Source organism: Leptopilina boulardi, unplaced genomic scaffold (genome assembly GCF_019393585.1).
Source record: "Leptopilina boulardi isolate dan_hultmark-lab unplaced genomic scaffold, ZJU_Lbou_2.1 LbouV2_121, whole genome shotgun sequence".
Lineage (NCBI taxonomy): Eukaryota > Metazoa > Arthropoda > Insecta > Hymenoptera > Figitidae > Leptopilina > Leptopilina boulardi.
The window spans coordinates 2,030,866-2,045,877 of record NW_026137665.1 but is presented as its reverse complement, the minus strand read 5'-3'; the positions used below and the strand labels follow the sequence as shown (position 1 = coordinate 2,045,877).

The following is a 15,012-nucleotide window of genomic DNA, read 5'->3' as shown; positions in this document are numbered from 1 at the left end:
ACAGGTAAAACATCAAATTTAGATATATATAAAAAAAGTATATTGTAATAACATATATTATATTTATTTATAAAAACGTTTTCAATGAAAAAAAAAAAATTTAATTATTTCCATAGCCAAGAGATATTCCAGATCGATGTTTTTCAATATGTTTATCTAAATAAAATTTATATGTCGATTTATATGGACAATAAATGCACTGGAGATATGGCTTTTTACCGCATTCATGCGATAAATGTCGTCTCAAATTTTTGGCATCATAATAACGTCTACCACAATTTTCACAAAAATGTCGACCCAGACCACGAGATCTTCTCGGTTTGTATCCTAGAAACATAAGATATTTTTTTTTTTTAATTTTTTTTTTTCCTTTATATCACATAATTAATAAATTTTAATAAAATATAAATGTGAAATATATAATTTGTGTATATAATATATAAGAGATGCAACTTGAAAAAGAAGCAAAAAAATTAAAATTTATTACAATCGTAGATTTTTGATTCTTAAAATTTAATAATTTTTAACAAGGAGTAAAATTAATCGACTATTTAGAAAACATGTTTTTATTTACATTTTTTTTTCAAGACAAATATAATTATAATTTTATAATACACAGCTGGGAATATTTTCAAATATAAATAGAGATGAATATTTATTTAATTGAAGGCATATCAGGATGAATTAATTTAACATGTTTCAAAATGCTTGCTTTATATTTTGAATAATGAGGACAGAAGGGACATTTTTGTGATGGTTCACGACCACATTCAACTTTTAAATGTCTGCGTAATGATTGTTTTATTTTATAACTTCTTCCACATCGAGGACATGAATACATTTTCTGTTGATGGTAGTTGTAACTTTGTCTCCAATCTGAAATAATTATTTTTTTTATTACAAAAATTGCAATTAGAAAATGGTGGGGATTTAAAAAAAAATGCTGATAATAATAATAATTTAATGAAGCAGTATTTAAAATAAAATTATTTATAACATGTCAATATAAGTCGCGTGTATAGGTATAATATAAAAATTGACATAGAATATTCTTCTGAATTTTATTTTGAACCAGTATAATAAAAAAATATTTATTTTAAACATAAATTAAAGAATTATAAATTGAACATAAGCTTTTATATTATTCTTTGAAATTAAAAACATAACATTTTTTTTCCAAATATGGCATAGAGGTATAATAAAATAAAATAATATAAACTCAAATGTGTAACATATTATTTGTATCTTTTGTTCAGAAGCGTAGGAATAGATTTTTTTCTAGGGGGGGGGGCAAAACTATATTATTTATATACAATTCGTTCGTATTTTCTTAAGACCAGGTCCAAGTCGAGTCAGCTGTTCCTTTGAAGTTTCAATAATGGAACAGCTGACACGACTTGGACCTGGCCTTAAGGAGGGTGGCGGGTCAACATAACCTCAAAAACCTGTAAAAACTAAAAAATTCTTTTTAACGCAAACAAAAATATAATAAATGTATTAATTTCAAACAATTTTAGAAGATCTAAATTTACTCCTTTCGAAAAAAATTATTTTTTTTCCAAAATATTTTGTCAATAATTATTTTTTTAACATTTAGTTTTTTTTTCTTTTAAATATTTAACAAAAATTGCAATTTTTAACCAATTTTTATAAACAAAAGCTCATTTTACTCAGTGAAACATTCTCTACAACTGTTACCTTTTTTATATTATAATAAGTATGTTCTTAAAAAGTTATAAACAATTAAAATTTTATTTATTAAATAACTTTTTAAGAACATACTTATTACAATATAAAAAAGGTAACAATTGTAGAGAATGTTTCACTTAATAAAATGAGCTTTTGTTTATAAAAATTGGTTAAAAATTGCACTTTTTGTCTGATTTAAAATAAAATAAAACTAAATGTTAAAAAAATAATTATTGACAAAATATTTTGGAAAAAAATAATTTTTTTCGAAAGGAGTAAATTTTGATCTTCTAAAATTGTTTGAAATTAATATTTATTATATTTTTGTTTGCGTTAAAAACAATTTTTTAATTTTGACAGGTTTTTGAGGTTATGTTGACCCGCCACTCTCCTTAAAAACTGGGGTAGCAACTGCCCCCCCCTTTACCCACCAGTTCCTACGCCACTGCTTTCATTTTTTTTCTTGAAGAATATTCAATTTTTAATTAGAAAAATATTTATTTACATTTATAATAAATTAATACAACAAAGAGTATATTTATATAATATATGACAAAGTAATAAATCTATATATAATTAAAGTTATAAAAATTGTTCATCATTTTATGAAAACATGCCAAAGATAGCATATTGTACATGAAAGATTAGTAATATTATGGTATATAACATTACAGTAATATTAAAAATGTCCGCTTGAAGGTAATATTGCATGTAATATTACACGGTAATATTACTATTCAATATTGGCATAATATTACAATGTAATACTGAGAATAAACCCTTTAATTTTCAGAAAAAAATCTCGCCAGTGGGAATCGAACTTCAAACCACTCGAACACGAGTCGGAAATGTTGTCCAACGAACCAACCCACTTGGAAAGATTCCCCGGAAAATGCCCCCTGGAGGTTCTATCAGAATTCCGCCGGAACTTCCAACGTAATTCCGTCGGAATTCCATCGGAGTTCCAAAGAATTTCCAATGGGATTCCGATTAATTTTTTTCAAAATTTTTTAGAGAATCCCATTGGAAATTCTTTGGAACTCCGATGGAATTCCGACGGAATTACGTTGCAAGTTCCGGCGGAATTCTGATAGAACCTCCAGGGGGCACTTTCCGGGGAATCTTTCCAAGTGGAAACCTAACTTGTTGATATATAAATTTATATTATTTTTAAGATGTAAAACTGTTTACGTATTGTTTACAGTTTTTTATATTTAGTAAAAAATATTCAAAAAAAATAATACAATTGTAAACAACGTTGTTATTATATTTATTACGTTAATGGTGTAAATTTTTTATGCTTATAAAATAAATATAAAAAAAATGAGATTGGTTTGTAGGTTAAGAGTGTCGAACGGTCTCTGAAATTCTTTGGCATTTAATAATCGCCCTTTAAAAATGGCACTGAACGTGAAAATGATAAACATTGATTTTAAAATACTTTTTTCAAAATCGGAAAAAATACCAAGGATCCTTATCTTATAAATTTCTTAAATTCGAAAGATTGTGCAAATCTATGCAAAAAAGCGATTATAAAATGAAAAGTACGAAAGTAATATAATTTTATATTTTATTACTTCCTGCAGCCGTTAGGTGTCAGAAGCATGCAGGGAGCACAATGTCGCAGCTGTCATATATTACTTTCGTACTTTTCATTTTACAATCGCGTTTTTGTATAGATTTGCATAATCTTTCGGATTTAAGAAATTTATAAGATAAGGATCCTTGGTATTTTTTCCGATTTTGAAAAAAGTGTCCGCGTTTTGAGAAAAAAGTATTTTAAAATCAATATTTATCATTTTCACGTTCAGTGCCGTTTTTAAAGGACGATTATTAAATGCCAAAGAATTTCAGAGACCGTTCGCCGTTTTTAAAGGGCAATTATTAAATGCCAAAGAATTTCAGAGACCGAGAATAGAAACGTAACAGCGGTTCCACATGGGAGCAAAATCGCCGCGACGAGACGACTGCCTTACCCCCACTGCGCCATCTAACTAATGCTTTCCCCTCCGTGACGTCAGAAGGGGAAAGCATTAGTTAGATGGCGCAGTGGGGGTAAGGCAGTCGTCTCGTCGCGGCTATTTTGCTCCCATGTGGAACCGCTGTAACCGGAATCGTAATCGTAAACGCAACCGGAAGAATGAGTTAGAGAAGGAAACGAGGAAGGAAAATGTCTCTCAATATATTACATATAATATTACAAATCTTTCATATTATAATATTACTATGATATTAGATATTAGAGTAATATTACGTGTGCTGCTTGGTCATTTTATGTAAACATGAACTCGTCTGGTTTTAATTGCAAATTCCGGTATTGTTAACCTTTAAACTACTATAGCGATCTCTGAGACCGTTATTTTTCGTTTATTGTTTTTTTTAAAGTACAATAGAAATTAGCTTCAACTTTTGAGTAGTTTCATATTTTATGAAAAACTGTTAGGTAGGTGACAATTTGTTGTAGGTTGTAGGCAGCAAATGTTTGTATATGTAACTAGTTCTGTCAGTCAACATAACCTGCAAAAACCGAGAAAAGCGCACTAAGCGTAATATTTTAGCACCTAGCAGTTTAAAGGTTAAAATAATAATAATTTTTTATTATTATTATTATTGTTATTATTGTCTAAGAACCAGAAAATGCATCAATACAATAAATATTTTGTCCAGCATGACTTGAACGAATATGTTGATATAAATTTCCCCTTTGCTTTGTACAGTGTGCGCAATATGGACATCGAAATCGAGCAGTTTTTCCACATTCATGTTTTAAATGTCGAGAAAGTGTACGTTGATGTTGATAACTTTTTTTACATTGATTGCAAGTATAAAAAAATTGACGATCACGTTTTATAGAAGTAATTATTTGTTTCTTTGACATCAGCAATTCGTTTCTCTGATGTGAACTTGTCCATTCTAAAACAAAAAAGTAACAATTTTTTAATAATAGAAAAAAATTATTCCATAAAGTGTTTTTTTTTTTTTGGTTTTAATAAAAAACTTGTAATCTAAAAAAGTTAATTATTATTATTATTGAATATTATAATGCAAATAAATATGTATACAATAACACAATTATTTTATATGTAAAATCACAAAAAAATGCGTCTACGCAAATTAAATTTTTCTGTAAACTTTTTTATATAAAAAAAATATACAAAGGATACAATATTTTCAAATACAAGATTATATTAAAAATTGTAATTTATTGAAATTTTACATTTAGCTCGCACACACACACACACAGAATGTAATAAATAAATTATTTTTTAAAAATTATTGTTCTAAATTAACAACATTTTCTGGATGTACAGTTCTTACGTGAACAGAAAGTAACCATCTAAAAATTGCTTTTTGTGGACAAAATGGACATTGAAATTGTGGTAATTTCCCACCACAAACATATTTTTGATGTCTTCGTAAATCCCTATCGTTCACATAAGCCTTGTTGCATTCAGCGCAAACGTATTTTTTTTGACGATTGCTTCTTGTGATGAAATAATCTGAAATATAAAATTTATATTTTCTTTAGTTAGGCAATTTTGTTTGATTTATTTAATAATTGTATAATAATTAAAATATAATTTATAAGTAAAAATACTAAATTATCGTCTTTTATAAATAATAATAATAATAATAATAATAATAATAATAACGGATAATATAATATAATCAATCTTCTCTGAAATTTATATTGAGTTATAAAAAGTGAAAAAAAAGTTTTTATTTAAACTTGCGATTTAACCTAAATTGGAGGATTGAATAATTATAATTTTATTATCTAATACATCTACCAAAAGGGATAAAATCGTTATTTAATAATAAGAACAAATAAAAATTATTATTTTTTTTTATTTGTCAATAATATAAAGCCCATAGCCTGCTATAGCCAGAGGCCGCATTTAAAGGGCACTATATTATAGGTTATGTGCTATATACAATATACATAATTATAAAATAATTTAATTTATACGTAATCGGAAAAAAAAGCTTAATTAATACACACGTTCTAATAGCGTACACTTAAATAAATAAAGTGATAATATGCATGCATAATAATAACAATAATACGTGTGAGTCAAAATCTCTCAAACGAATCACCTCTAAAATATTAAAAAAAATTATTTTTTTTAACCAAAAATTATTTTTTTCACTCTTTATATAAATTTTAAAAAATTTTCTAAAATAAATTCTTGCTTCATTTGGTTTCTAAAAACATCCAAGTTTGTCAAAAAAAAGAAAATATTAATTTTTGACTATATTTTAGAATAGTTCTCAAAATTGAAAGTCCCAATTAAGGTCAGGTCCAAGTGAGGCAGCGCCATCTACATTGAAACTAAAATTTTGGAAAATTTTCAACAGCCTTTTCTTGAAAACAAGAAGGTAAAATGCTTTTTCCTTTATGGATAATTGATTATTGGCAAGATATACACCAGCTAAAACTTTTTTTGAGTTAAAATAATAAAAAAAATTTCATGTCAATAAATTAAATATGAGCACTTTTTTCACAAAAACTGTAACAGTAATTTCTCAGAAATTACAATCAAAAATGCAATTTCCATTTGGAAAATTAATAAACGCTAATAAATACACGACCTAAGATTTACAAATCACGAAAATAACAAAAAAAAAAGTTTTTTAACATAAAATATTTTACTCATTATGACTGCCGTTTAGCAGGTTATATATGTCACCAGACGTTTCGCGGTTTTGCCGAAAGGAGGAGATTGGCGCTGTTGCTAACCACCTGAAATACATAATCTACCAAAGGGCTGTCACAATCAGTAAAGCAGTATCAATATGTTAAATATTTAATAAAATTTTTTTTTTGTTATTTTCGTGATTGGTAAATCTTAGGTGGTGTATTTATTAGCGTTTATTAATTTTCCAAATGGAAATTGCATTTTTGATTGTAATTTCTGAGAAAGTACTGTTACAGTTTTTGTGAAAAAAGTGCTCATATTTAATTTATCGACATGAAATTTTTTTTATTATTTTAAATCAAAAAAAGTTTTAGCTGGTATATATCTTGCCAATAATCAATTATCCATAAAGGAAAAAGCATTTTACCATCTTGTTTTCAAGAAAAGGCTGTTGAAAATTTTCCAAAATTTTAGTATCAATGTAGATGGCGCTGCCTCACTTGGACCTGGTCTTACAGAACGGGTTATAATTTTCTGACGCTCAAATTAGTTGGCCCCTGAGTAGAAAAAATTCTTTTTTTCAATTTTAATTTTTTGTAAGCATATTCCGTTAGAGAATTTTATTGCTCATTTATTGTCTCTTTGACAAAAATTCCCATATATATTATAGTTTTTGAAATATTCTTAAAAAACTGTTTTTTTGAAAACTAAAAATTTAATAATTTTTTTGACTTCAACTCTCGATAAATAAGACAATTTTTGATATTTTTTAATCAAATAAAAATGAAAAAACGACTTATTTTATTGTTCCATTGATAGTGTAAACAAAAATTAATTTTAATAATAAACAAAAAAGTTAACAATTTTTTTCAGAATCAATGCAAAATTAGTACGTTTCAATCTTTCAGCGCTTCGTTTATTTGAAAAATTTTCACCAACAGTATAAACTTCCAGTGAGAAAAATGTATATTAGGACATAAAAAAATTTTCTGAAAAGTATGAATACATCACAATAATTATTATTCAAGATATATTAATTATTTTAAGTCACTAGCGGACGATCATTTTGCGCGCGTAACGTAAAGAGTGAGGTTAAGTCAATCGTTCAATAAAACTTCAATTTTTTAGTACAAGAATAATTTTATTTTTAAGCATATAATTTTAAAACAAAATCAAATTATACTTCAAAATCAATTATTTGTAGCTATATTGATTTTTGTTCAAAATACTTGCATACATTTGCTTTTGTTATGAATGGTGCGCCTCTTTGCTTTGGTTTTTACCGTCTTTACTGTGTGTGAGTTTGAGATTTGTATAAAAACAAAATAATTCGCAGTGAATTTGACAAAATAAATCGTCGTTTTTAGTGTATTTGAAACAATTTTAATGTAAAATAAGTGTTTTAAGAAAAAAAGTAATTAAGAAAAAAAATTATTTATTGTTATTATTGTAAAGTCAATAAAACTAGTTACGATTGACTTAACCTCACTCATACGTCACGCGCGCGAAACGGTCTTCCGCTAGCGGCTAGCGATTTAAAATAATTAATATATCTTGAATAATAATTATTGTGATGTATTAATAATTTTTAGAAAACTTTTTTATGCCCTAATGAACAATTTTCTCACTAGAAGTTTACTGTTGGTGAAAATTTTTCAAATAAACGAAGCGCTGCGGAAGATTGAAACGCACTATAATTTTGCATTGGTTCAAAAAAAAAATTGTTAACTTTTTTGTTTATTATTAAAATTAATTTTTATTTACACTATCAATATTTCAAAAACTATAATATATGGGAGTTTTTTGTCAAAGAGAAAATAAATGAGCAATAAAATTCTCTAATATCGGAATGTGCTCACAAAAAAATTAAAATTGAAAAAAAGAATTTTTTCTACTCAGGGGCCAACTAATTCGAACGTCAGAAAATTATAATCGGTTTTTTTGATCGGGACACAATTATTAATTTTTTTTAATGAAACTTTAATAATATTTTGTCGAAAGTTTGCAAAATAAATTTTCGTAAATCGATAACCTGTCAGTATTAATAATTTATATTATAAAACAAAATTATATTCTTCATTTCTATCTACCAGTAACAACACCGGGAGGAAAAATGACTTTCCCTCCCGCTTAATGACGTCACCGGGAGGGAAAGTAACTTTCCCTCCCGCTACACAGGTAAGAAATGGTGTACTTTCGGTGCGTATATATTAGAAAAAATAATTTTTTTTTTTAATTTTAGCCAATTTGTTTGAGAGCTAATAATACTAAAATACAAGATACAAAAAGAAATTCACATTTTAAAATTAAATAAGCATAATAATAATAATAATAATAATACAATAATTTATCAATTTTTTGTTTCTTTTTTTTCTAAACAAAATATTATGTATTTTTAATATTTAAATCAATTACATAAATACTATTTCCTTTATGTTGACTTCGAATATGTTTGTAAACATTTGATCTTTGTCTCATACAAACGGGACAATAAGGACACTGAAAACGTGGAGGGCGATTGCAATAAAGTGCCAAATGTTCTTTTAAATTTCGTTTCCCTGGATATTGAACATTACACTTTGAACACCAGTACTCTTCACATCTGGAATCTGAAAAATTCTACAAATTAGTATATATATTAATTTTAATTATATATTCTAGAGAAATAAAATTAAACTTTATAATTACATATTGCAGTCATATAAAATTCATTAACTTAAAAAATTAACAAAAATTACAAAAAATATTTAAAAAATTAATTATTTAATTTTTTTTTTATAAATGAAAAGAAGAAAGTTGCATATAACATAGGAATTTTATTTTACTTTCTTTTTTTTTATTACATTTTGTATATGTATTTTTTTTTAAAAATATGATTTAACAGGATTCCAACGGAAATTTAAATTTCACATTATTTTTATTTGTTTATTTAATAATAAATGGGAGAAATTATTTTATGAAAAATTGTAATAAAATTTTTCTAACTTTAGACATGAGAGTTATGAAAATGAAAATTATCGCAGTTATAATATTATGCATTTCTTGCTTTTTAGTAATTACAAAAACTTGAGTAACGATAAGTCAGTTATTTGCAAAATTTCTTGCGTCGATTTAAAAAGAACAAAATTTTCTTTACTACTGTCAAAAAATAAAATTGTAATAAAAAAAGGGATACAAAAATTATTTTTTGTAACTTTTACACATCCCAAAGAATTGGACAAACATAATCGGAACAAAAGCAAATCCAAGATTTAACGAGAAATACTCGATAGATTTAGCTGAAATTTTGTGTGCCAGAGTAAAAAAAAAAATACAAAACTATTTTGTAAAAATATTAATATTAATATTTTCTGGTACATAACAGCGATTTTTTATATTATTTTTGAGTTATTCACAAAATTTTAGCTCAATCTATCAAGTATTTTACAAGAAAACCTGCGGAGAATATATATTTACATACGTGAAATCACAACAATCACATGACCTTAATTGTTTTGACTGTTTTTCAGATTCTTATTTAAGGCCATGTTAAAAACAAGTATATAGCGTTATCACAATTAACCAAAGCAAATTGAATTACAAGAAATCGACAATTTTTAAGGATGTCCAACAAAAAATTGTTTTGTTTTTTTAATTCATTATTTTTTTCATTTATATAAAAAATGGTGTTTAAAAATATTTTTTAAAAATATGTATTTACTCCGTGGTACAAAGCTATTTTAAAAAAGATGTTGACCTTAAGGTAAATAGTTTTTAACGCAAACAAAAATATGAGAAAATTTTATTTCAATCAATTTTTGTCGATCTAATTATACACATTTAGCTGAGACAAAAATTGCAATTTTCATCAAATTTTTATTAAGGGTATGTGGGAACCTCCCACGTGACCAAGTATGGGAAAAAGTGTTTTGATAGTATTGGCGATTCAAACAGCTACACTAGCGCCACAGTTGAACTAATTTAGGCGTGACTCGCTCTGTAGCACTCCATGTGTTTTAAATTATTTTTTTTTATTTAACGCTTAAAAATTATTTTACAAACGCAATAAAAATATCAGAATAATTAAATAATTTGAAATAAACTGTCACAACAGAGACTGCTTTAGAGCGAGTCACGCCTAAGTTAGTTCAACTGTGGCGCTAGTGTAGCTGTTTGAATCGCCAATACATTTCACTCTAAAATGAGAAAAGATTTTGGTCTCAAATTTTTAGGGATGATAGATTAGGGTACAAGGAATCTCACTGTTTTCCGAAAAATACATAATTTTGCGTTAAATTATTAAAAAATGAAGTTTAAAAAGTGGAATTGTTAAACGAAAATGAAAACAAAGATGGCGGCGCATACCCTTAAAATAATAACTTATTTTACTTACATAATTCTTTATAATCGTAATTTTTTCAATTTTTTAATTTTTTAAGGAAATATTTTTTAAATTGAAAAAATTACGTTTGTGGAGAATATTTAAAAGAGTAAAATAATCTATTTATAAAAATAAAATAAAAGTGGATAAAAGTTAATTAAATTAAAATTTAATTTAATTTAATTTAATTTAAAATAAAATGAAATTTAATTTTTTTATATTTTAAAATAAATAAGCTTACGTTAAAAACATAGTTAAAAATCATTTTTTAATTTGTGGTTATGTTATCAGGTCATCATCCTCCTTAACAATCTAAGGCTTAAAATATAATAAAATTTATCTTCCCCGTGTGGAAAAGAGATGTGGGCCCCCAGCGGGGGCCCTTATGGATCGCCCTCATGCCATGAGGGCCGCATATGGATGATCCATAGGGGGCCCTCATGGAAACGACATGCTCATCGATGAGGGCGCCCGCATGGGCGATCCATGAGGGTGCCCCTACGGGCGCCCTTATGGGCCCTCACGTTTGCCCTCATCTTGCCCTCAAGTTTGCCATAATGTTTTTTAATCAATAATATTAATAATAAAAGTTAATTAATAATAAATAAGCTTAAGTTATGAATAAATAACATATTTATTTAATAATTATTCAATTTTAAATTAAATTCTTACTCAAATTGAATTTATTAATTAACGTTCTAATTAATTAACTGTCGGATATAATTAAAAGTAATAATAAATTAATTAATTAAAAAATTAAAAAATATTTAATTTATGCATACTATTAACGGATATTTTCATTTTTCAATTAATTCATACATAGAATTAATGATTAAACGCAAACCTGAGAAATAAATAAATCTAACGCATGGGGGGAATCGAACCTACGACCTACGGACTATGAGTCTAACGCTTTACCAACTACGCTACGCACGCTACTTCAAAACGAATGCTAACTTCTTGATGCTATTTAAAATTCAAAAATACCTAACAAAGAAAAGTGCTTAACATTATTTAGTTAAAGTTAAGATATTAAATTATATTTTCCAATCAAATGCAATTTATAAAATATAATTAATTATATGCTTTATGATTATTATCATGAATCATCTCAGGTGAATTTTCAAAAAAAGTGTAAATATATTTTTATTAAAAACGCGTTTTTCGTTGTTTTGAATCATTGGAAACATTCATTTTTTGTTGATGAAAAAATATTTGACTTTTGGACTTAGAAAATTTTGCTAATCGATCATGAGGGCGATCCATGCGGGCCCCTACGGTGGCCCTCATCTATTTTGCCATAAGTGTGAGTGTTATTTTCAAAAAAGTGTAAATATATTTTTATTAAAAACGCGTTTTTCGTTGTTTTGAATCATTGGAAACATTCATTTTTTGTTGATGAAAAAATATTTGACTTTTGGACTTAGAAAATTTTGCTAATCGATCATGAGGGCGATCCATGCGGGGCCCCTACGGTGCCCCTCATGGATTCGCCATATGGATCAGCCCTCATGGGCCCCCGCCGGGGGCCCCTAACTCTTGAGGGCAAGATCGTGGCTTTTTCCACACGGGTCTTTATTTTTTCTTCGTTTATTCTTTTTAAATAAATAAATAAAAGTTTTTAATAATTTTGAATACTTTATAAAAAAGACATTCCATGTCAGATTTTTATTCAAATTTGTTTGTAACTGGGATATTTTTTTTTCGAAATCTTTATAAAAAATAAGAAAATACATATTTTTTAATTCCTTATTTAATAAAAATTAAGAAAGTTATGATTCTTTAAATTTTAACGTCGTTGGAAGTAGAATTAAATACCTTTGAAATACGTTTTTCTTTAAAAAAAAATTAGAATTAAGTCTAAAAAGTAATTTTTCTCAAAACTGAAGTTATCGATTTTTGATTTTTTTTTAAACTTCCGTCTCTTATCAATAAGGAAATTTTTTTCATTTTTTGCGAAAGTGGCGTTTTTTGCCGTTAAAATACTATTTACAATTTTTAAGCCAGATGCAAAGATTAACATTATGTATTTCTGTAAATAATAAAAAAAAACAAATTAATGGTAAGGAGAAGGGGTCATATTTATAAAATAAATGCATCAATATCTATGAGTGGTGCTAAAAAATTGTAAATAGTATTTTGAAGGCAAATTATATTTATTTCGCATAAACAGTAAAAAGTTTCTTATTAGAGATTGAATTAAAAAAAAAAAAATTTCAAAAATTCGATCACTTCGATTTTGAGAAAAGTAACTTTTTAGATTTAATTTCATATTTTTAAATATGCTTCCATTTTTGATAGATTATTTTTTTCTAAATAATTAAAATAATGAAGAAATTTTTTTTTTTATTTGTCAGCAGGACAAAAGTACTCTGCTTCTGATGACGTTAAATTTAAAAAAATCATAACTTCCATAATTTTTATCAAATTAAAAAATACGTAATTTCTTTTTTTTTTTAATTTCGAAAATTAACGTCAAAAACAAATTTTGAATGAAAATCTAAATGCCCTAAAAAAGAAACAATTCATTAAAAAAAATTCTATATTAGATTCAACGCTTTGAATTTTTAAAATCTGATTTTAAAACTTTAATCAGCAATACATGAGGCATTTCATATGAGAATACGGGGTCATGTCTCGGATTTTTCTCAAAATTCGGTAAATTGTAGTGATAGTGGTGCTAAATAAGTGTACAAATTTTGAATTTGAAATTTTTTATATTTTTCGAGATATTTACAATAACAAATTTGAGCAATATTTTTTTGCTTTACTTATAACTTTTTTCCTATTAAAAATATGAGAAAAATGTTGTAAATGTTTTTTACGCGGAAGATCTTAAACTTTTAGAAAAAAAATTTTTTTTTTTAAAAAATATTAATTTTTAAACAATTTGTTTGAAAAATAAAATTTGTTTATAACTTTTAAACATATTCTCCCTCATTTAGAAGCGCGAAAAAAATCATGAATATTGTTTAAGTCATAATAAATCGATAGTTAAATTTTTGAGATGGCATTATTTTTTGTTTTCGAGATATTAATTAATTAACTAACAAAAGTTAATAAAAAATGAAATATTTTACGAAGAAATAAAATTAGAGTAATTTTAAAAACACTATTAGAATTCTTATCAATATCCGCATCCAACGAGCCCTATATGAACTATTTCTAATAAACGTGTGTGAAATAAATAATTAATAATAAAAATTATTTAAATAATTAATAACATTTGAAGAAATGAAGATAAATCGTCAATTCTTTTTTTATTTGGAAGATCATATAATTCTGTGTCAAAAAAAGAATATTAAGTATTACCAAGAATCAAAAATTAATTATAAAATGTTATTTAGAAAAAGACTGAAAAATACCATGCCGAGTAGGTAGACAGCCTCATCCAACTTGTGTCGTGGGGTGCTGAAACATTGATTTTCAATAATCATCAGTTAATAAATTAAATTTGTTAAAAATGTTATTTACACTGATTTTATTTAACACAGAATTATATGATCTTCCAAATAAAAATAGAATTGACGATTTATATTCATTGCTTCAAATGTTATTAATTATTTAAATAATTTTTGTTATTAATTATTTAAATAATTTTTGTTATTAATTATTTATTTCACACACGTTTATTAGAAATAGTTCATATATGGCTCGTTGGATGCGGATTTTAATAAGCATTCTAATGGTGTTTTTTAAAATTACTCTAATTTTATTTGTTCGTAAAAAATTTCATTTTTTATTAACTTTTGTTAGTTAATTAATTAATATCTCGAAAACAAAAAATAATGCCATCTCAAAAATTTAACTATCGATTTATTATGACTTAAACAATATTCATGATTTTTTTCGCGCTTCTAAATGAGGGAGAACATGTTTAAAAGTTATAAACAAATTTTATTTTTTAAACAAATTGTTTAAAAATTAATATTTTTTAAAAAAAATAATTTTTTTCTAAAAGTTTAAGATCTTCCGCGTAAAAAACATTTACAACATTTTTCTCATATTTTTAATAGGAAAAAAGTTATAAGTAAAGCAAAAAAATATTGCTCAAATTTGTTATTGTAAATATCTCGAAAAATATTAAAAATTTCAAATTCAAAATTTGTACACTTATTTAGCACCACTATAACTACAATTTACCTAATTTTAAGAAAAATCCGAGACATGACTTTGTATTCTCATATAAAATGCCTCACATATTAAATATACCAAGTTTCATAAAAATTCAGCTTTTTTATTTACATTTTCCGTTTTACTTTAAACCTTTAAATTTGTTAAAATAGCTCTGAACTATAGAATAAATATGTTTTCAAAAATTTT

The 15,012-nt window shown here is 25.6% G+C and overlaps 1 long non-coding RNA gene across 1 annotated transcript; it reads right to left on the bottom strand.

The window, feature by feature from the left end:
- Positions 1-4,872: 4,872 nt before the first annotated feature.
- LOC127286612 (uncharacterized) lies at positions 4,873-8,990 on the bottom strand. The gene is made up of 2 exons (XR_007843771.1): positions 8,745-8,990; positions 4,873-5,189 (listed from the first exon to the last, which is right to left on the bottom strand). It is a non-coding gene; the product is annotated as an uncharacterized LOC127286612 (long non-coding RNA).
- Between the last annotated feature and the right edge of the window lie 6,022 nt (positions 8,991-15,012).